This window comes from Macrobrachium rosenbergii, chromosome 5, assembly GCF_040412425.1.
Source record: "Macrobrachium rosenbergii isolate ZJJX-2024 chromosome 5, ASM4041242v1, whole genome shotgun sequence".
In the NCBI taxonomy this organism is placed as follows: domain Eukaryota; kingdom Metazoa; phylum Arthropoda; class Malacostraca; order Decapoda; family Palaemonidae; genus Macrobrachium; species Macrobrachium rosenbergii.
This window is the reverse complement of record NC_089745.1, coordinates 55,953,678-55,977,305: the sequence shown is the minus strand read 5'-3', so window position 1 is coordinate 55,977,305 and position 23,628 is coordinate 55,953,678. Positions and strand designations below refer to the sequence as shown.

At 40.6% G+C, this 23,628-nt stretch overlaps 1 protein-coding gene across 3 annotated transcripts in view; it reads left to right on the top strand.

Moving 5' to 3' along the window:
* Positions 1–23,628, top strand: part of LOC136838812 (regulator of microtubule dynamics protein 1-like) — a 94,789-nt gene that overhangs the window by 56,782 nt on the left and 14,379 nt on the right. The gene's annotated exons all lie outside the window — the stretch shown is intronic.

Below are 23,628 nucleotides of genomic sequence, written 5' to 3'. Positions count from 1 at the left end.
GTCTAAATAATCCACTACTAGTTAGTACCTTATATTAAGTTAAGTGATAAGGTTTTACAAAACATCTGATTATTGGACTAAATCGTTAGCCTGGACCATGTAACCTGGGACTAGATGAAATAATAATCTGTGCTGGATGAGATGGTAGCCTAGCTTTAAGACTACATACTAAGGTAATTGTATATTATGTAACCCATACCCTTAAGTGTGAATTAAATAATCTGGATTAGGCAGTAGCCTAGATTAGAGTAAGTGATAGCCTAGCTATAAGGTTACACGTTAGTTACTGTTTTATATAGTAGACCAAATAGCCTAGGATTGGATGTAAACAACAACCTGGGCTAGACAAAAATAGTATCGTAACCATAAGTTTACATATTAGCAAGTTTCTGTTTTCATATAGTCTATACATTTAAGAGTGATCTAAAATAATCTGGATTAGGCAATACCCCATACCAAGCTAAGAAAGAATGTTTAAGGAAATATCCTATTATTGGTCTAAGCAGTAGTTTAGAACAAATAAGCAAGCCAAGGATTATATATAAACAATATCCTAGGCTCAATAAAAATAACCTAGTTTTTAAAACTCGGTAGCCTATCGCTAAGGCAACATACTAGTAGGGTCTTATGTAGCCTGTATCCTTAAGGTGATATAAACCTAGAATAGGCAGTAGCATAACCAGATTAAGTAGGAACCCCTTTTTAAGGGAATATCCTACTAGTAACCTAAAACAGTGGTGGCTGAATATCAGATAAAAGGGTAGGCTTGACCACATAAAACAGAAAACTAGATTATAAGAGGGTTCTTTTCTATATAGTTTATATCCTTAAGTTTTAAATAAAGCTTCGAATAGGCAGTGGCTTAGAATAGGTTAAGCGAGAGCCCTCTAAGAAATCCTCTATTCTTAGCTTAACGTAGATTATAGTAGAAGCATTAACCTAACCCATGTAAAACAGTAGCTTGGGTTAGTTAAACAATTAGTTCATATCAGTTAGTCTGAATGGCATGACAATAGAATTGAAATTTCACATAGCCATTGCAAAAGGACTAACAGTGTATAAGTACTGTAATACAGCCATATACGGGTGTCATAACTAACCTAAACCTTAGAAGGTTTAAGTTAACATAGATGTTTAATAAAATGTAATACAACTACACACTGGTTAATCAAGTCAACCGTAATATGGAAACTATATGAGGAACTACAGAAGTGCCCCTCATTAAAAACATTTGATACTAAATTACCTTCTAATAACAACTTGTTTTATATCACTACAGGGGCACCATTGTGCAGGACCCTCAGCTCAAGTGTTCAGTAGCAAATTGGTTGGTTCACTTTTTGCCCGTGGGTACGGCCCATACCACCTGCCATGAGCATAGTCCTTGTAAAATACAAGGAAAATTTGCTTGGTCGCCAGATATGTGCAAAATTTGTAGTATGTTCCAGGCAGCAAGTTTTAAAGACGAAATAGCTCGTTTTGTCTCAGTGGGTCTCAGGGTTCAGTAGAGGTGAGAAAGGGGGAGATTATATCTTTCCGGCAGAACTCTGGCAGCAGATATTTAACCCTTTCCTGAGAACAAGATCTGTGTTTGGGCCAAAACCTAGTAACATGTCTCCAGTACCTCCCAGGTTAACCCTGCAGAGAAAGGAGATGAATCTTTACATGGGGGGTGACATTCTTACTAATAAACATGAAGTGGACATTGCCACTGAAATGGCCCTGCTGAACCAAGAAGGATCAGAGACACAAATTTAAGCTAGCCATGGGAGAAACCTTCCAGAAGGAATTCTATCTTTCAAGCAGCTATTGATGGTGAAGAGGATCTTTTCCCCAAAAGGGATACAGGCAGTCCCCGGTTTACGACAGGGGTTCCGTTCTGATGGTGAATCATAAGCCAGAAATTGTTGAAAATCATAAGAAAACTTTCTTTTCATCCTTGGGGGTTCTTAAAAATGATGTAACCTGCATTTTTATTGAGTTTATCATAAAAAAAACTCAAAATTTTTACTATTCTGCCCATTTGGAGCCATATTTATATCATAAAAAAAACTTAAAATTTTGACTATTCTGCCCATTTGGAGCCATATTTCTTCCGACAGATTGGTGTCATCAGCGTTGTAACCCTGGAACATACTTTGTAACCTGGGAAATAATTTTTTGGTGAATATATTTGAAGAGTATTGTAAGCTCAGAACATCATAAGCCGAGCCCGTTGTAACCCAGGGACTGCCTGTACTAGGGTCCACCTAACTCCAACTGAAATTGCTACATTTTTGGAGGGATATGGTTACTTACCCAGGACTTCTGCCCCTTGGTTAACAGGCAGTTACAGTTCAGTTGTTGAAGCTCAGTCAGATTGAGCAAGCTCCCCCAAAAGGGATACAGTACACAGTTTGCAGCATTTGATTAATTCCGGAAGGAAATTATGAGTATGGTAAACCCCCCAATTCGCGTTCTCACAATTCGAGGGAAAACTCACCTATTCGTGGATTTTTTCATAGACCAATATTCTGTATTTTCATACTAGTATTGTGTCTAGATACTGTACTGTGTGTACATATACAATTCATGATAAAATAATGATTTACAGTACTAATTTTCAAACATTAATATCAAGTTTAATAAGATTAATTAATAACATTAAATAATAAAATAATAATTCTCTCTCTCTCTCTCTCTCTCTCTCTCTCTCTCTCTCTCTCTCTCTCTCTCTCTCTCTCTCTCTCTCTCTCTCTCTTACTGAGATGAGAGAATTTTTATTATGTAATATGTTTTGTATGATAAATAAATGGTTTACTACGTTTCAAATATTAATATTAATGTAAACACAGCAAAATATCAGTTCATTAAAGAAAATATAATGAATTAGTAAGATTTTAGTTCAATCCCTGATCATTTTCTCTATCTGACTTAGGGGGAGGGATGAAGGTGTAACTGTCATCGTAAAAAAAAGGGTTAGCACCTGGATGATGAGTGAGTCTCTCTCTCTCTCTCTCTCTCTCTCTCTCTCTCTCTCTCTCTCTCTCTCTCTCTCTCTCTCTCTCTCTCTCTCTCTCACTGATATAGATTTTTTATGCATTTATAACATATATGTTTGTTTCCTATATTGTAGTTTTATGATAAACGTGATGTTACTTTGTTATTAATTTTTGTATATTTTCCATGATATAATTACAACATTTAGCATTTCTATAGTAAATTATGTAAAATTTTAAAAGAAAACATATTGATTCTTGGTCTTTTCTGAAGCTTGGAGCGAGGGGAGTGTGCAACCTGATTCAATTTAGCTTGACATACTGACCGTGAAGGGTACAAAATGTCCCACTTGGTGGTCAAATAAAATAGCCACAAAGGGTACTGAAAAATTCTTCTCTCTTTCTCTCTCTCTCTCTCTCTCTCTGGTATTGGCTGGAAGGGTTAGAAGTATGCACGTATATATTTTTAAGGGTAAAATGTTTAAGATGACTTTGAAATATTAACCCTTAAACGCCTACTGGACGTATCATACGTCGACTAAAATTGTCTGTTGGGTGCCAAGTGGACGTACCGTAAGTCGACTACAAAAAATTTCAACCTTCGGTCAAATTTGACTTGACCGAAATGTTCGAAAAACGCAATTGTAAGCTAAAACTCTTACATTCTAGTAATATTCAATCATTTACCTTCATTTTGCAACAAATTGGAAGTCTTTAGCACAATATTTCGATTTATGGTGAATTTTTTGAAAAACTTTTTCCTTACGTCCGCTGTAACTCGCCGAAAATTTCAGAAATTCTTTCGTCATTTTGTCGTAATTTTTGCACGTAAAGTTTTATATATGAAAATGTGCGCAATTTCGTGTAAAACACAACAAAATACAACCCATGGTTGTAGCTTTTATCAGTTTGGAAATATTTTCATATAAATCTCGATAATTGCCAAATTTTCAACCTTCAGTCAACTTTGACTCGACCGAAATGGTAAAAAACGCAATTGCAAGCTAAAATGCTTACATTCTAGTAATATTCAATCATTTACCTTCATTTTGCAACCAATCGGAAGTCTCTAGCACAATATTTCGATTTATGATGAATTTTTGAAAAAAACTTTTTCCTTACGTCCGCGCCAGAAATTCTTTCGTCACGTTGTCGTAATGTTTGCACCATTTTATATTAGTTGTTACATAAAGTTTTATATATGGAAATGTGCGCAATTTCATGTAGAATACAACAGAAAATAACTCATGTTTGTAGCTTTTATCAGTTTTGAAATATTTTCATATAAATCACGATAACTGCCAAAATTTCAACCTTCGGTCAACTTTAACTCGACCAAAATGGTAATAAAGCGCAATTATAAGCTAAAACTCTTACATTCTAGTAATATTCAATCATGTACCTTCATTTTGCAGCAAACGAAGTCTCTAGCACAATATTTCGATTTATGGTGAATTGCTGAAAAAAAAAAAACTTTCCTTACGTCTGCGCGCGGTAACTCGGCCGAACATCTCAGAAATTCTTTCATCATGTTGTCGTAATGTTTGCATCGTTTTACATTAGTCGTTACATAAACTTTTATATATGAAAATGTGCGCAGTTTCATGTAGAATACAACAGAAAATAATTCATGGTTGTAGCTTTTATCACTTTTGAAATATTTTCACATAAATCACGATAACTGCCAAAATTTCAACCTTCGGTCAACTTTAACTCTACCGAAATGGTCGAAAAACGCAATTGTAAGGTAAAACTCTCACATTCTAGTAATATTAAATCATTTACCTTTATTTTGCAATAAATTGGAAGTCTCTAGCACAATATTTCGTTTTATGGTGAATTTTTGAAAAACATTTTCCTTACGCCCGCTGTAACTCGGCCGAACATCTCAGAAATTCTTTCACACGTTGTCGTACTGTTTGCACCGTTTTATATTAGTCGTTACATAAACTTTTATATATGAAAATGTGCGCAATTTCATGTGGAATACAACAGAAAATAACTCATGGTTGTAGCTTTTATCAGTTTTGAAATATTTTCATATAAATTTCGATAAATAGAAAAAATTCGACTTCGGTCAACTTTAACTCGACCGAAATGGTCGAAAACTGCAATTGTAAGCTAAAACACTTTCAGTCTAGTAATATTCAATCAATTAGCTTCATTTTTCAACAAACGGGAAGTCTCTAGCACAATATTTCGATTTATGGTGAATTTTTGAAAAAACCATTTTTTTTACGTCCGCGTTACGGATTCATGCATCATATTGTGATAATATTTTCTCTGTGTTGCTTTGATTGTTTTACAATTTGTTATATACTAAAATCATTGCAATTTAGTGTACAATACAAAGAAAAAAAAAATAATCCGTTAGCTTTAACCGTTTTGCTCACAGCGCGATTTGTATAAAATTATATGAAAATTTTTTTTGTGCTGTCATATATTTTAATATTTATATATGATAATGATATTTTTTTTCATTTCTGATGGTTGCATACTAAACTTCACGCAATGACAAAAAAAGGAGCCAAAAATGAACTCTTAATCTTAAAAACTAAGCGTGATGTGACTTTTTGAAAAAAACTTTTTTTCCGCTTCGGCGCTAACTCCCGAACGCTGCCGGCATACGGGAGACGTTTTTGTAAATAGAGGCTCGGCGTTTAAGGGTTAATAGTATCATTTCAAAGATTAATACAAGTTTAAGGTATACATGTGTTACATGAACTTTCAAGATAGGCAGTTATAAGCATTTTTAGATAGGGGTGTAAACTATTTGTAGATTTTAACTGTTTGCGGGGGGTTTTGGTATGCATCCTCCGCAAATACACCGGGGTTTACTGTAATGTCAAAGATGTCCTTGCCACAGAACGGCAATATATGAGGGACATGATGCTTGATTCCGAAAAGGTAATTAAATCAGTCATGTACACCCCGTAGTGTAAAAGTACTATGTCCTGTAACTGAAAAATGAGAGTGGATACAAATGCTGCCCAAGCAAGGTCTAATGTTAGAATTCTGACTGGAAACAACAAAATTGCTAGTTCAGAATACAAAACTTCAGATCAAAACTTAACAGGGGCTCCAATACTCACCCCTGATGAATTCTTTGTGAGACGCCTCAATGTGCATTTTCTCTCCCTTTGGTAAGTATCTAATTAATGAGAGGAAAACTATGATCGAAGTTGTACATGTAGAATTTAGAAACAGGGCAGCATTCCCTGATACAGAATGGTGCTTGGTACCACCTTCACCAGACATGGGGAAATCGCTAAAAGAAATGGTTCTCTTGCCTGTGCATTAAAAGCTATAGAAGACACCCTTTACCATGTCAATGAAAAATGGATATCACTTTCATTTTGAATAAGACCCAAGTTGCTCACCAAGTAGTCCAAGCTTTCTGTCCCCCTCACTTCCAAAATTATTAATCATGTTAAAGGCAGATTTTCAGAATTTAATAGTGACTAAAAAATGAGAGTGGCAGAATTAAAGCCATTTGCCATGGTCATCCCAGTTTCAGAAAATTCCCCCAAGGAATGGGCAATGCTACAGCTCCCTTTTGAAAGGAAAAAGCTCCCTTTAGATATAGCCATGCAGCAATTTGGTACCCCAATGAGAAGAATCTCGGGGTTGGGGGGGGACAGCCTCGGCAGAATTTCATGCTAGGATCCACCTCCTTAGTATTATAACCTCTACCACCTTATTGGAAGTTGCCACCAAAGGCTTCCAGAAGATTCCAGAACAATTTTTGTTGTTGTAGCCAAAGTCATATGAGAACCCTATGGGAAGCACTCTGTGACTTTCTAGAGTGGCGCATAAAAGTGTGAATGGAAACATTGGATTGCTCCAACAAGTCACTTCCCAATGTAACTTCATTATTACATTCTAACCCCTTCTGTAAGGACCTGTTTGAGGAGTCTGTTGTGGCTAAACTTGACAAGCAAGCCTGCCAACAGAATTGTACAGTGTATGCTCTTCTGGGAAAAAGGGAATTCAGGAAACAAAAAATATGAAGCTTCCCTTTACCCAACCCAAAAAGGCTCGCTATCATCAAAAATCCTATAAGCCTTCAGTCACCCGAAGAGTTTTCCTCAAAGACAGGTAGGTGGTCAGAAGGGACAACTCCCTACAAAGGGGGGACAACAACAACAGCAAGGAAATCCTTTTCACAAAGTCCAGAGATCCTCTTATAGGGGAAAAGGAAAAGCAACACCTGGAATGCCCATCAAGGGCAAAGGCAGAGGAAGAGGCAGATACCAATAGGAATTGTATGGTTGGGGATCAACTTCAACGACACCACAGGCAATGGAAGTCTTCCCCTTGGGGACACAGCATTATTTTCAAACAGGCTGGGGTGGAAATGGTCTTATCCCTTCCCTGCCTCTAAAGGGGTTCCTCCAAAAACCAGACCCCTCTCTGGAAGATTACGTGCAGAAGGCCTGGTTAAAGGGAGCCATAGACAATTATGCGTAAATTCGCCCCCAAGCATATCATCAGTGTCCCCAAAAAGGACTCCTCCGAACAAAGAGTGATACTCGACCTGTCAACATTGAACAAGCACATTGTTTGCCAAAATTTTCAGATGACTACCATTGCCCAGTAACATTCAGTCATTCCAAAAGGGACTTGGACAGTTTCTGTAGATCTGAAAGATGCATACTGGCATGTCCCTATCGCCATTCCCTTCTGCCCCTTCCTAGGGTTCCAGATAGGGAAAGATACGTACAGGTTCAAAGTCATGCCCTCTTGGCTAAACATTTCCCCAAGAATTTTTTTTACAAAATTAGCAACGGTAGTTGTTCGAGAACTCAGACAAGAAGGAATACAACTAATAGCCTACCTAGACAACTGGTTGATCTGGGGCCCCCCAAGAAAAGAGTGCTTGATAAACCTAAGAGCAGTGGTCAACAGACTACAGTCAAAATAAATTGGAAAAAATCTTGCCTCACGCCCAGCAGACGCTTTCGTTGGCTGGAACTGTGTTGGGATACTCTTCACGGCCTGTTGTCTCTCCCCTTCAGTACCCAAAACAGACTAAGGCAAGACTTCAAGACAATCTTTGCACAGCCCAGAGTTTCCAGACGGCAATTAGAACGTACGATGGGCCAGCTGCAGTTCGCATCAGTAATAGATCCAATACTCAGATTGCAACTAAAAAATGTGAACAAATTCTGACTATCGCATGCAAGAAAAAATATGGGAGACTGACCTCATCAAAAGATTAAAAAAGTTGAGGAGATACTTCAGCCTTGGACCTGGAAGGAATCTCTGGCGAAACAGGTCACCCTGACTCCTCCATCTGTACGAGTGACAATACACACAGATGCCTTGTTGACAGGTTGGGAGGACATTGGGAGGATCGTCAGGTGGCAGAGAGGTGGTCAGCTACTCGGAGGAATTGTTATATCAATTTCCTGGAGCTGATGGCTGTCTTTTTCTCTCTCAAAAAACTCAAACCTCCAGAAGAGAGAGACATTTTGTTGGTTGTAGACAATGTGACTGCAGTATCATGCATCAAGAGGTTGGGACCACGTTCACCTCCTTGCAATATGATAATGCTAGCCATCCTTCAGATGGCACAAGCAGGGGAGTGGTATTTGTCTGCAATTCAACTCGACTCACAGGGTCTCTCAACATAATAGCAGACTCACTATCAAGGAAAACGACAACCTCAGCAGAGTGGATGTTGGACAACCACTCTTTTCAAACAATGACCAACATGCATCCACAACTGGAAGTGGATCTGCGCGCCACATAAGAAAATCACAAGCTCCCAGTGTATGTGTCTCTGAACTTGGACAGTCAAGCAAAAGCAAGAGATGCCTTCTTACAAGATTGGAACAAATGTACTTTATCGTGCTGAACAGCAAAAGTAAAAATATCAACGTTTCTATATAATAATCGTTGCCGTATATTTTCTTAGAAAAAAAAAGATTGTCTGTAATCTAACGAAAATTGCTCAGTTTTATTCTAACAATACATATATCTTGCTTCCACCATGAAAGTTCAAACATTTCCACACAATTTATATATAAAATAAACTCCCCAAACCTAATTATTATATTTTTTCCATGATTATTTAAAAAATATATACGATTTTTCTTAAAAATTTCACGTTCATCATGTCTTTTTTATTATTTCTAAGCCTTGCAAAGATTTTCTGATTGCTTTAGGAAAAAACTCAATCATTGCCGACATCATAAAACAAACCAGAAACGTATATCAGTTATAGTTTGGATGTATCGATTTTTACAAAGAAACTTTTCTGCTCGAGCCCCACTTTTCCTTCCACGGCATAAGGCGCGTGCTGGGTAGCGCTATAGGAACCCCCATAAGCGCGAGAGGGTTAAGGTTTACCTAGAAGTCATGGCAAACATCCCAGAGGGTCCGATTTTCCTACACCCTAGCACAAACAAATCACTCCCAACAAGGGCTGAGAATGATTGTAGTGTCTCTCATTAAAAAGGCAAATCCACACTCCTTTCCTATGTCACATGATATTAGGAAAGTAAGTACATCGTTGGCCTTCTTCAGAAATGACTCTTTCGAAGAAGTCTCCAAATGTACAGGGTGGTCATCAGAGACAGTATTTTTAAAAAACATTATTGCCATGAGCTTGAACAAATTTGACTACACTTTGTATCAGTAGGTGGCATGGTTAATAACCCCTAGGTGCTACAGCAGAAAACCAGGGGTCTTATTGACAGTTAGTATGCTAACTGTCGCTGGGAGAAGGGCGACAGTACTGCAACCAAACCTAGCATGCTTAGGTAAGCCACTGTAGAACTACATCCTAAAATATAAGTTCGTGTACAGTTCCTTGTCCACTGGTACCAAAACGTGAGGAGTATTTGGAATAAAGAATGGGGCTTGAAATTTGTGGCTTGACCTCAGACCAGAAATGTTTTTTCTGTGGGATGTTGGGATTGAAAATTGAGAGATTAAGCCTTTTCATCATCTGTCACTTTCTTTGTAAAGCTCCTTGAGGATGAAACAAGCTACTGCACTATCAAAAACAGGTTTTGACGTAGGAAAAACCTATTTTTGGTGGTCACTGTTGAGTCCTCAAAACCCCTCCCACTTCCCTGACAAAAAGGCATGGGATTTGACAATATGGTGGACTGCATATGTGCATTAATCACTTATTCTTCTAAGCAGGTTTTGGCAATAGAAGAACCTGGGTATACAGCCTCGCTGTAAAGATTTGGGAAAGTACCCCCCTTTCTTTGAGTCCATTACGTACTCCATCATGTGTTATAGTGTTTATCATTATGACATAGTACCCAGCCATGAGACCAGCTAAAAGAGAATTATTTGGCATTAGTTTGGTCACCATGGAAGGGTAACTCCTTGATGACTCAACAGTGACTACCAAAATAAGTTTTTAAACATCTGACTTACCTGGTAGTTATATATATAGCTTAAGTCCCTGACGCGCGGCAGAATTTCAAAACTCGCGGCAATCGCCGATGGGTAGTCAGGTGTACCACTAGTGCGCCCTCTACCCAGGTACCTTGAACCATTCCAACTGTTCCTCAGATCTTCCCTGCCGCCATACCGGTTGCATCGTTAAGAATTTTGCTTGTTTGGCCCGTGATTTTCACAGAGTTTTGGTGAAGTACACTTTGGCTTTGGCTTTTCGCTTTTTTTTGATTTGATTTGGATTTTCTGGATTTGTTAGATATTGTTGATTTTGACCTTTGCTCGCTTTGGATTTTTCTTACGATTTTTTCACTTTCCAAGATGTCTGACTCTGCTTCGAGTGTGAGAATGTGTGTGAGGGGTAAACCCGGCTTGCTAAAGTCCGTTGGATCCCCACTCTATTTGTGTAAAATGCAGAGGGAAAAATTATGAGTTAAAGGATAGATGTGATGAATGTTTTGGTTTATCAGAAAGAGAGTGGATGGATTACTACCGATATGTTTCTAAGCTTGAAAGGGATAGGATCAGAAGAGCCGGGAGTAGTAAATCTCGCTCTTCTAGAGATAGTCAGGGAATTGAAGATTCTCCTCATATCAATCCTATTATTCATTCCCCAGTAGTGGTAGTCCCAGAACCCCCCACTGATACTGATAAGGAACCAACCTTCAAGGACATGATGACGGCCATTCAAACCCTTGGACAAAAGGTAGAATCCTCACAAGAGACAGAGAGGATTTATGGTCGAATGTCAGAGATCTGAAACATTCAAGTGCTAATGAGAAAAATAAGAGTGCAAGTGTTGTGGAGGGTGCGGTTGCTCGGTCCTGTCGTGCTCCTAGTCCTAGACCTCTTCCAAGCTCACCAACCCCTGTGAGAAGGAATGTCGACAGACGAAGGGAGGCGAGAGGCTTTAGCTACCGAGCAGTCGTCCCCCTCGAGCGCACCTGTTGACGCTTTCCCAGGGCGCCACCCTCGCCATAGGAAAGGCGAGGTTAAAGTGTTTTCATCCTCGCCGGAGGACGCTGTTACTAGAAGGGACTGGCGCCATACGACCTTATCGAGACCCCTCAAAAGGAAACTTCCTTCGGTGGAGCGGGCCGGATTTGACACTTCCTACTCCGGGATGTAGTCACTGAGCAGCCCAGAGCGTTCCCTCTTAGTTCGGACAATTGCTCTCCAGTGAAAAGCAGACGTATGTTGTCGCACGGCGCGCCGTCTGCTTCCGCTGATGACGAAATAAGACCGAGGCGTCGCCAAACTTCATTTCCAACGCCGCATCGATGAAAATGAATTAGTAGTTGATATTGCGGCTCCCCATGTCGATCCCCAGCAACAGGTAGCTCCGCAGATCAGTCTAATTCAGGACATGCAACGGAAACTCTCTTCCCTGATGCAAGTCTTTCAGCCTGCAGAAAAGACGGATGCAGACGCTTGTCCACCGATGGCTGCACGTCGCCCTGAGGAAACTTTTGACCGATGTCGCACAGGCGCCAGCTCTCAAGTGACTTCAGGGTGCGCGGACAGCGAACGTGAGAAAAATGTTTTGCCTATTCAAGAAACCTCAATCATTTTACGTCAGCCTGAGGAAGCTTTTGACAGATGTCGCACAGGCGCCAGTTCTCAAGCGACCTTAAGGTTGGACGGAACAATGATTGTCAGAAGTCTGGACGCCAGGACGCCCGAGCAGCTCAAGAGGATGGACGCCAGGACGCCAGGCGCCACGCGCCAGGACGCCAACGCCAAGAATCTGAACGCCAGGACGCCAGGCGCCACGAAGACACCAGACGTCACGAGACTGGACACCAGGACGCCGAGCGCCAAGGTGATACTTTGAAAGACGCCGCTTCTTTGGTTTTTGGTCAATCAGAAGAAGAGATTGATGATATCCTCAGTCTCCTGTGGATCTTATCGAACAAGTTTCGAAGAAGAAGATAGTAAAGGCCTTCAACTTTCATCAGACTTCAAAAAACTTATGAAACTTTTTGCGGAGGTTTTCCTGAAAACTTTATTCGACGGCTCCTCGTTCCCCACCTTCAGAATTTACTCTTGGGAAGGCGCCAAGGAGTCAGCTTTATGAAGATGGTTTTGTCCCGCTCGTCCAAGAGAGCTCTCAAAATGATGAATGAATGGATGCTTTCAAAGAAAGAACAAGGAAAGACAGCTTTGCTTTTCCTCCAGCCAAACTAGCTTCAAGATCGAAAGGCGTTTGGTATCAAACGGGAGAATCGTTCGCCTTGGAATACCTGCCTCTTCCCGAGGAGACTTCTAATCTTGTTGATTCATCTCGCCGAGTGGCCATGGGGAGAACGGAAGTTTTGTTGGTCAACATCAGAGTTGGACCACCTCCTCAAAGGAATTTTTAGGGCCTTCGAGGTCTTTAACTTTCTGGACTGGACCCTGGGAGCGTTAGGGGAAGAAAGATGGGATTATTCAGCACGACCGACAAAGAAGAATTTGTACATCTTATGTCGTGTATGGATAAAGGAATCAGAGACGGTGCCAGCGAATTAGCGGCACTTTTCTCAGCAGGAATCTTGAAGAAAAAGACCCATCTTTGCTCTTTCCTAGCTAATGGGGTCACATCCAGTCAAAAAGCGGAATTAATTTACGCCTCTTTTTCCTCTCACCTCTTCCCTCAAGACTTGGTTAAAGAGATTTCTACCTCCTTAGCTCAGAAAACCACACAAGATCTTATATCGAAGACAGCAAAGAAAGTCTTACCAACGACTTTCATGACTAAAAAGAGTAAGGCTGAGGCTTCTGTGCTTCAGGGATCTCAGCCCTTTCGTGGTCGGCCCTCAGGTAGAGGTTCCTCGAGGGCGGGTAGAAGATCTGCAGCAAGGAGTTCCTCTAGACAGGGAAGAAACAGGACTTGACGTTCTCCCCCTTCAGGCAGCGGTAGGTGCCAGGCTGTTAAACTTCTGGCAGGTATGGGAGAAAAGAGGAGCGGATCCTTGGTCCATTCAACTACTCAAGGATGGATACAAAATCCCTTTCCTAAGAAAGCCCTCGTTGGCAGACAAACCAATAGATCTGTCTCCCAGATACAGAGACGAGTCCAAGGCACAGGCGATTCAACAGCAAGTTTCTTATTATTGCAGAAAAACGCAATAGAGAAAATACAAAATCTGGATTCGCCAGGATTCTACAACTGCCTTTTCCTGGTTCCCAAGAGCTCGGGGTTGGAGACCAGTACTGGATGTGAGTGCCTCAACGCCTTTGTACAAAAAGACGAAGTTTTCCATGGAAACAACAAAATCAGTGTTAGCGGCAGTCAGACAACACGACTGGATGGTTTCCTTGGACCTTCAGGACGATATCTCCACATTCCTATCCACCCGGCTTCAAGAAATACCTGAGATTCGTCTTCAAGGAACAGGTATTCCAGTTTCGGCTCTTTGCTTCGCCCTAAACACGGCGCCCAAATATTCACCAGACTGATGTCGAATGTAGCGGAATGCTGCACACGAGAGGCATCAGGGCCTCTCTGTATCTGGACGACTGGCTTCTCAGAGCTCCTTCTTTCAATCGCTGTCTGGAGGATCTTCAAACGACAATCTGTTTATCAGAGGAACTAGGACTTCTGGTAAACAGGCAGAAGTCACATCTGACCCCATCTCAAGAGATCCTGTATCTAGGGATGAGGATTCAGTCTCGGATTTTCGGGTTTTTCCGTCACCATCAAGGATGGAACAGACCTTGGTAAAATTAAAGGACTTTCTGGGGAAACGGATGTGCTCGGCGAGGAATGGATGAGCCTGCTAGGGACCCTTTCCTCGCTAGAACAGTTCGTTTCCTTAGAAGACTAAACCTTCGCCCACTCCAATTCCACCTCAATCGGTATTGGAGCAGAGAAGACGGGCTAGAGAAAGAGTGTATCCCCATTTCAGAGGCGATGAAACAGTGCCTTCAGTGGTGGAACGACCCAGTCAAGCTTCAGGAGGGCCTTTCATTAAAACAGAAGAACCCAGACCTAGTGTTGTTCTCCGACGCTGTCGGACTCGGGTGGGGAGCAACATTGGGAAAGTTGGAAGTATCAGGATTCTGGACCAGAGAGCAAGAGAAGCTCCACATAAATCAAAAGGAGCTGACTGCAATATTTTTAGCCTCAAAGAGTTACAACACTCAGTCCAAGACAAGGTCGTACAGGTCAACTCCGACAACACGACAGCGTTGGCCTACATCAACAAACAAGGAGGAACCCACTCCGGGTCACTGTACGAAACGTCGAGGCAACTCCTTATCTGGGCCAAAGGAGAAAATGTGACATTGTTGACACGTTTCATTCAGGGGGAAAAAATGTGAGGGCAGACAGTCTGAGCAGGAAAGGTCAAGTCCTGGCAACAGAATGGACTCTTCACCAAGATGTCTGCAGAGAATTGTGGCGGATTTGGGGTTGTCCATGCATAGACCTCTTCGCCACAGCTCAAACGAAGAGGATGGAGACGTACTGCTCTCCTGTGCCAGACCCCGAGGCAATGCACATAGATGCGTTCCTTTAAATTGGTCCAACCTGGACGCCACGCCTTTCCCTTCAAGATCATAAACAGAGTCATTCAGAAGTTCGTGTCCCACGAGAGCGCCAGGATGACTCTAGTGGTCCCCTTTGGCCAACAAGAGAATGGTTCACAGAGGTGCGGGAATGGATGGTGGACACGCCGAGAAGTCTGCCCCAAGGCCAGATCTACTCAAACAACCCCACTTGGAAAGGTATCACCAAAACCTCCAAGGTCTACAGCTAACTGCCTTCAGACTATCGAAAAACTCGCAAGAGCTAGAGGATTTTCAAGGAGGCAGCTAGAGCGATCGCAAGAGCTAGGAGGTCATCTACCATCAGGGTATACCAATCCAAGTGGGATATTTTTAGAGGTTGGTGTAAAAACAACTCCGTGTCCTCGTCCAGTACCTCTGTGACCCAGATAGCGGATTTTCTTCTTTACCTTAAGAGGAGACGTAACTTTTCAGTCTCGACTATTAAGGGATACAGGAGCATGTTGGCAGCGGTCTTCAGACACAGAAACTTGGACTTGTCTGCCAATAAGGATCTCCAAGACCTTATCAGATCATTCGAGACTACCAAAGAGAAAAGTCAGATCTCACCAGCGTGGAACCTAGACGTGGTCCTAAAGTTCCTCATGTCCGATAGGTTCAGAACCTTTGCAAGAGATCTCATTTAAAGATCTCACAATGAAGACTCTATTTTTGGTTTGTCTTGGCGACAGCTAAAAGAGTCAGTGAAGTACATGCCTTCAATAAAACCGTCGGTTTTAGGAACGCAAAGCTATCTGCTCTCTACAACTGGGGTTTTTAGCTAAGAATGAACGGCCTTCACAACCATGGCCCAAGTCCTTCGAGATTATGAATCTGGCAGAGATCGCAGGTGAGGAGTTAGAGAGAGTCCTCTGTCCGGTAAGAGCTCTGAGAGCGCACCTGCAAAGGACGTGAAGAATTTACAAGGCAGGTCAGAGGCGCTTTGGTGTTCAGTTAAGAAGCCCTCTCTACCAATGTCAAAGAATGCTTATCCTTTTTCATTAGACAGTTGATAAGGGAAGCGCATTCAGAATGCAATGAAGCGGACCTTAAGCTTCTAAAGGTTAAAACCCATGAGGTCAGAGCGGTTGCAACCTCTGTAGCCTTTAGACAGAATAGGTCCCTACAAAGTATCATGGACTCGACCTTCTGGAGAAGCAAGTCAGTGTTTGCCTCACACTACTTGAAGCAAGTACAAACGCTTTATGACGACTGCTATACACTGGGACCGTTTATAGCAGCTAACTCAGTAGTGGGAGAAGGGACTACCCCTGCAATCCCATAATTCGATGCCCTTGATTCTTGCCTTGGAATAGTTGTAATCTTATGGTTGTTTGTGGAGATTGGACGCAATCTTCCGCAATCATTGATTTTAGTCAGGTAATCAGTTTGTTCCTTGGCAGCGCCCGGAACAAGGGTATTATAGGTTGTCTGTCACATAGAGGTTGGTATACCGGTTGGCAGCTCCTAGAGGTCTTCAGCCCCCTGAGTGGATCGCTGGACCTCTTAAGGAAAGCAGACATAATGAGGGGGAGTTCATTGAAGTCAGCTTCCTTAAACCAGGTAAGAACCTTAAGTTGGTTTATTAACCCTTAAGCAAAATTCCAAAGATGTTGGCTGTCTCTGACCCTCCACCAAAGGTGTCAATCAGCTATATATAAACTACCAGGTAAGTCAGATGTTTAAAAATGATATTTTCATAATAAAATAAATTTTTGAACATACTTACCTGGTAGTTATATATGATTAAATTCCCACCCTCCTCCCCTCTAGAGACTAGGGGCATGGAAGATCTGAGGAACAGTTGGAATGGTTCAAGGTACCTGGGTAGAGGGCGCACTAGTGGTACACCTGACTACCCATCGGCATTGCCGCAGTTTTGAAATTCTGCCGTGACGTCAGGGACTTAAGCTATATATATAACTACCAGGTAAGTATGTTCAAAAATTTATTTTATTATGAAAATATCATTTTTCCTATGTCAAAACTTGTTTTTATGATATTTAGTTTTGGCAAGCAGTACAAGGCATTTGAATAAGTGTAAAGTATCAAAACAATGTTTTATATTTGACAAATTTGAATCGACCAAAAGTATTTCCTCTATACAGATATGCACATTGTGACGTATAATAGGACCATCAAAAATTTTTTGTCAATTACATCAACATTGTTGATATAGAATGAATAAAAAACATTCCAAATATTATATGATCCCTCGCACTAGCACCATTGTTCTTGCTAAATTTTTTCTGTTAGATTCAGCAGTACAGTATTGACCATTTTGAAAAACTACATGTTCCTACAGAAGTACAAATCATTCCCTTTTATGCAAGAGTATTCCTTAGTACCAGCTGGAATTGGTTACTGAGACATGGTAAGAAGGTAGTTAATTCTTTATCTTTTCAGTGGAAGACGTTTGGGATTAAGAATAGAAAGACTAAAAAACATTCACTTATGTTGTCCAGAGTAAAGACTACCCAGTTGACACGATGGAACCTTTCCCAGTCCTTCATCCCTACACCCAAACCTCTCCCTGCTCCTTCCAATATGTACATTGCTCTCTCAGCTGAGAGGGGATAATGTGCAGGAAGGTGTGACTTGCATACACTGTTGTCCAATGGCGAGTCAGGTGAGTATGCTGGTCCCTCCCCAAGTGAGACCCTTGCTGAATGTGTGCACAGTTTATGGATTGTATACATGCAGACAAGTAATGTACTGACGACAGGTCACTATTATATGATATCTACAGGTACTGTGACATTGTGTGTGTGTGTGTGTATGTGTGCACAAGTGTGCACCACTTGGTCAGTTTGTAGTTCTGTTTCCTGTGGCCTCTACTAGTTCAGTTTTTATTGATCATAGGGAGCCCCATGGGCCAGTTAATTACGGTTTGGAACCATGTTCCATTCACATGTCATCCTTGACTGTATGTGCATGAATCCAGAACTCCAAATGGACATGTACACAGTCTCTAGATAATTTTTTGTGCTACAGAGGGTTCATACTAGAAAGTTCACCGATTTATGATACCGTTGATTATTGTCTTCTTTCCTCTTTATGTAGGATTGGTGTTGACTTGGTGTTGACCAAAGGATGATTCTCAGCATGAAATCAAGGAAGGTGCATTGTTTACTTTCTCTTTTACTCCAATACCATGTACAGGTAGTCCCTGGGTGTTCCGTGCTTATGGCGCTTTTTGGAATATATTCATCACAAAATTGGTTCCGGGTTATGGCTGATGTTCCAAAGTTACAGCACTGTAACTAGGATTACAGCGCTGTAAACGCTATAATGATGTGAGAAAACTGGTTTAGGGTTTACTATAAGGAGGTCCCTTATATAAGGAGGGGAGAAAACTGGTTTATTATTAGGGCAAAGCTTAAAAACCTGTTTCTTTCCCCAGGCTTACATAAGTCTCTCTCCGAGTTACAGTGTTTTCTGACTTACGGCACGCCGCCGGAACGGAACCCCGCTGTAACCTGGGGACTGCCTGTACTTTAATGTTTGCCTCAAGAGGATCTCTCTAGATCTTCAAAAGGCAATTCAGAGGTATAAGCACAACCATTACTTTGTGCTATCTTTGTGACTCATTTGTATTCACAGCTACCCATGGGAAGGAAGCATTCACATATTTGCCCTACTTCATACAATAGCTTTACTCCTTGTTGAAGGACCTGGTGAATCCAGTTTACCAAAGGAAGTTATGAGTAATGGTTTCCCTTTAGAAAGGAAGCTTAGGTTTTCCCTTCCTCCAGATGGAAACCAGGGGTGTTTCTTTTGCTCCCATGCATGGCATTAGCTCTGTGACAGCTTCATCTTTCCAGAAATATTTCTCCCAGCAATCTTATGATTTTGTATGCGTTCTTTTCTGCATCTTTGCTTATTTTAGCTTGACCCCAGTAATAGATTTGTTGTGTGCTTATTTTAGCTTGACCCCAGTAATAGATGATTTGTTGTGATTCTTATTTTTCTGTCTTCCAGCTATACACCCATTACCTCTTGTAGGTTTCTGATAAAATGGTTAATATTCTATGCATTGCATTTCTTCCCCTCCACTTCCTACCTAAGCACTGGCCAACGAGAAGGTGAGCTTGGTACCCCCCCCCCCTTCTGATCCAGTCCTGTGAATGGAATTTCCAGTTTTTTTCTTGAGAGAAAGACCTGGCTTCTGCTCTTTTTATCAAACAGTCCGGAGTTACTCCTGACCCTGTTCAAATGAACTTTGGTTTTAGGTATTGAGGTCAGGATCCTGAATGGTAGGATTCCCTTTTACAGTATTTCTACAAGAGAACTCTTGTTGGCCCTTGGATACTATCTCCCTGGTCCTACAGTGGTGGTTCAGTTGTAGTAAAATTATTCTTAGCTCTTTCCAGACAAGCCTGCATCCCATCTAATGTACATGGTTGAGCCTAGGTTGGTGAAGAGATGCCTTGGATCTTTGATTCTAGATGTCCCCCTCCTAGTGCCCTTTCCAGCTGTTGGACAGCCCAACTTGTTTTTATACTGGACTGAGGGAAACAGCCAGGAGTGCTACACAGCCTGTCACCTGTCCAAGATGTGTCTGATGATGTGTGCAGTAAAAATACAAGCACATTGTTTAAATGTTGACATTTTCACAATTATCCATCCTCCACTTTCCAAATTAGTTAATTGTTTAAAGAATCAGTGAATATGAAGATCAGATTTCATCCAAAACATAGAACTACCTTTTTCTTGGACTACCCTTTTGAAGTCATAACTTGTATTCATTTCCCAGCCCAAGAAAAACCCTAAAAGGGTTCAGAGGTCTGGTTAAACAAATCATTTATAACTAACTAGCTAACTTGTATTCATTTATTTGTCTAAAAAGTATGCATACACTCCAGTTTATTATAACACACAACAGAATAATATAAGTTGCAAAGGTCTACACTATGCATTTTATACTGATGGTTCCAAATGTTCTAGAAGCAAAAGGATTTGAGGCCTTTTTTTGTAATTAAACAAGCCAGTGCTCATTATCAAACAATTCTGCTATTTTCACAGCAGACGTAGTGCGATAAATTCAGCGGTGAAGATAATTGAAATATGCTACCACAGACATTTGTTATCAGTGACTCAAAAAGTACTGTTGAAGCCCTTTGGAACTACTGTCCAAAAAATTCCCGTGTGCAGCAAAAGTTTACATCTTTCATTATATGAAGCTGATGAAAATATTAAAATGTGCAGGATATTTGCTCATGTCATTATAAATAGGAATGAGAATGCAGGTAAAGCAGCCAAAGCTGCAGTTACTATGACCAAATCCAACGATATCTCTAAAACCATGCTTAATCAGTGGCAGTGTCTGTGGAATAATGAACCTGATAAATGAAACCAAAAAGAAGCCCTGGTTGAATTATGACTTTCTTCAAAAAAAAGAATGCCACACCAAAGTAATTTTATTTCGTCTTTGGTCCACTCGATTGCCCCTTGGATACTTAATGTATGCAGAGAATGCAGGTCAAAATTTACTTAATGTTTTGCATGCTTTACTCAACATTTATGCATAGTTTATATGAATGTCCAAACTTCAACCAACAGCAAATGTCAAGTTTTCAAAATAAATCGGGAAAGGCAATTTTTTGTCAGGGTCTTCATTTTCAATTTATCTATTCATCAGAATTTTAAAGAATTGCAAGTTTACTGAAATATTAATAATAACCCTCTTTAACAAGGGGGAAAGGTGGAAATGTAGAGTCCCATCATTCATTCCTGGATTTTGATATTGCTACATAGTGACTTTGTCTTCTATTCTCTGAACGGAAAGAGAGGATTTCATGAACCTTTTTTAGAGCATATTTAGACATGGTGAACCAAACTCTGGCACAGGGGCCTATCTACCTCTGCATCCTTAGGGCAAGCTGCATGGGTGGTTATGTAAAGGTGTCAGCCCTCCCATGCTTATATACATGAAAAGGGATCATACAATTGTGGGTGGGTATGTAACAGTCCCACCAGTCTGGGGCTATAAGTGGACTTATGGGATGTTGCAGAGGTTCAATCTTGCATGTTTCTATAACATTTGGAACAGTACTAATTAATGAAGCAAGACGATCTGCCACCTGAGGAATAAGCCTCTTATGTAAAAGGCAGATGTTTGTATTCCAATAAGAACAAACATCACATTCAAAATACAATTATTTTTACTGTATACACAAACCAGAGCCTTTCATAATAATCCCATTTTAACCAACTCTGTACATTCCCTTTTTCTGGAGGAAAAAAGGTGTTGGGTTACTGACAAGGAGTGTTTGGTGCCCTAACACTCACTTGCCTGGCAGCAGTTTACCACTTTATTTTCAAGCTTTGACAACTGTTTCCAACTCATGCTGGGATTACTCTTATTCCAAAGGTTCTGGTTTGATAATCTAAGGAAAAATGCAAAATATTTAAAAAATGAATGGTTCAATATAGTACAAAGTAATAATTCCTGAAAGTCACTTGAAGAATGATGCCAATTGAGGCCTCCAACAGGTGGTCTGGACGTCACAGTGGGGTCGTTGTCTTTCAGGTTCTAAAAAAATTTATGAGACTGGAAAGCGGTTGTGTGAAAGTAAAGCTATCTACAATTGCTGGATTTGAATGTAATTTTCACTACCTAATATAACCCCTGTTTTCACAGGAAAATTGTTTGCAATCTTTTGTGCTGGTAAGATTATTAAAAATAACCTCCACAAAAGTGTGTAATTTTCAGTAATTCTAGGAGTTCCATAGGAACAATGAAAAATTAATACAGGCAGTCCCCGGTTACCAGCAATCCGGTTTTACGGTGCTTGTCTAGCGATGTCGATAACCAGATTTTCGTCGCTGATAACTGGTTATCAACGTCGATCACCTCTCATCAGCAGTGCTGATCACCGGTTATCGGCACCGATAACCAGGGATCAGTGCTATTATCGCCGATTATTCAGTTAGCGGCGATTTTCACGTATCGTCACACCGTCGGGAATGGAACCCTGCTGCCTGTATCCATCTGATAAAATAGGCCTCCATCTGATAAAATAGGCCTTCAATAAATTACCTGGGGCTGGTATAAAAGTTGAACTATGCTGCTCCTTTAGACATTAAATGAAATAACATTCCAGATAAAGAAAATATAAAGCAGATAAAACCCAAAGTTATCAATACCTTAAAGCAATGTGGAAATGTTAATCCATCAGAGAATTTGGCAGACATTTAATACCTGTCTTACTAGCTGCTCCTCATAACCCACTTCTTGTTTGTAGACAGTGCAGTACTTTACAACGTAAACAGTTGAACATAATGCCCAAATTTGGTTGACAGTGAATGACAAGTATTGGACAGAAATCCCTTGAAAGAAATTTTCTCAAAGACATCAAAATTTTTAGCCTGTCCAGTTATAGTTTTTATGAAACTACAGTTGACCCAGTAATATGATAAATTTATTAAATTAATTTGTATTTTTCATAACTAACAAACCCTCGGTCTTAACATCAGGATAAACTTCTAGCGCCAGCTAGAATTCGGTAAAATCAATAAATTGTATATGCAAGGGACTAGTGGCATCTGTCCTTAGTCACGAGTCGTGTGCGACCACCCACACCCAAGCAGTACTCCATGACTTCATCAGTTATTCTTCCAACCCAGGTTAAGCTGTCAAAGGTGTGGTTAGAGGTGGGCCTTAAATGTTAAGACCTGAGGTTTGTTAGTTATGAAAAATACAAACTAATTTAATAAGTTTGTCATTTATTCATATATGAAACAAACCCTCGGTCTTAACATTAGGATAGACTCAGTCTTGGTGGGAGGTAAGTAAATTAACCGACTGGAGGTGTGCCACACCTGGCTATTCTTTTGAATAAGAGAATTCTAAGAAACATGACCTTTATTTCTGAACCTCAGATATATGTATATCTTGGGTTCAGACTTCTGGGTTTCAGTACAGTGTCACAGTTCATTGCATATGTGGAAGATAAGAAGCTATCTGTTCTTATAACAAACCAAGGTAGCCACTTATGTAGGTTTGTTATCATTCCTCTCTCTCCTTCTCTCCTTGCTAAGGAGAGGAATATATTGCTGCTGAAAGAAACCTTATACAGTGAACCCCAGTATTCGCGGGGGATGCGTCCCACACCCCCCCACGAATAGGTCAAATCCGCAAATGCTTAAAACCCCTCTAAAAACACTTAGAACTGCCCATTTTGATAGCTTAAACCAAGAAAAACCCTGTAAAAATGCTTATACCTGAGTATTTTAATAGTTTTATCACAAAAAGTGCATTTATTCATGAAAATTATATGAAAATACAGTAATTAGTGAATATTTCTCATTAAAAAATACCGCGAATGGGTGAATTTTCCGCAAAAAATGGCTAGATGTGTTCCACAGAGAAACCCGTGAATGCGAGAGTCTGTGAACCATGAGAAAGCGAATACAGGGGGTTTACTGTATTACTGTATTACTGTATGGCCACTGCACTCACCTGTATCATGTCAGTTCCAGCTCGCGACGGAACCCTCTTTGTACTGCCTGCAGGTAAAGAAGAAAGAAGAAAAGAAAAGAGACCAGTAATCTCATTCATTCATTTTCGTACCATCATCTTAAACTAGATACAAACTGACCTGCCAGGGGCACTGGATGAGCTACACAACCTGTTGAGCAGCCACCCCTGGACCCAAGGAAAAGGTGTCCAAGGACCTAGGGGCAACGTCCTTCAAGT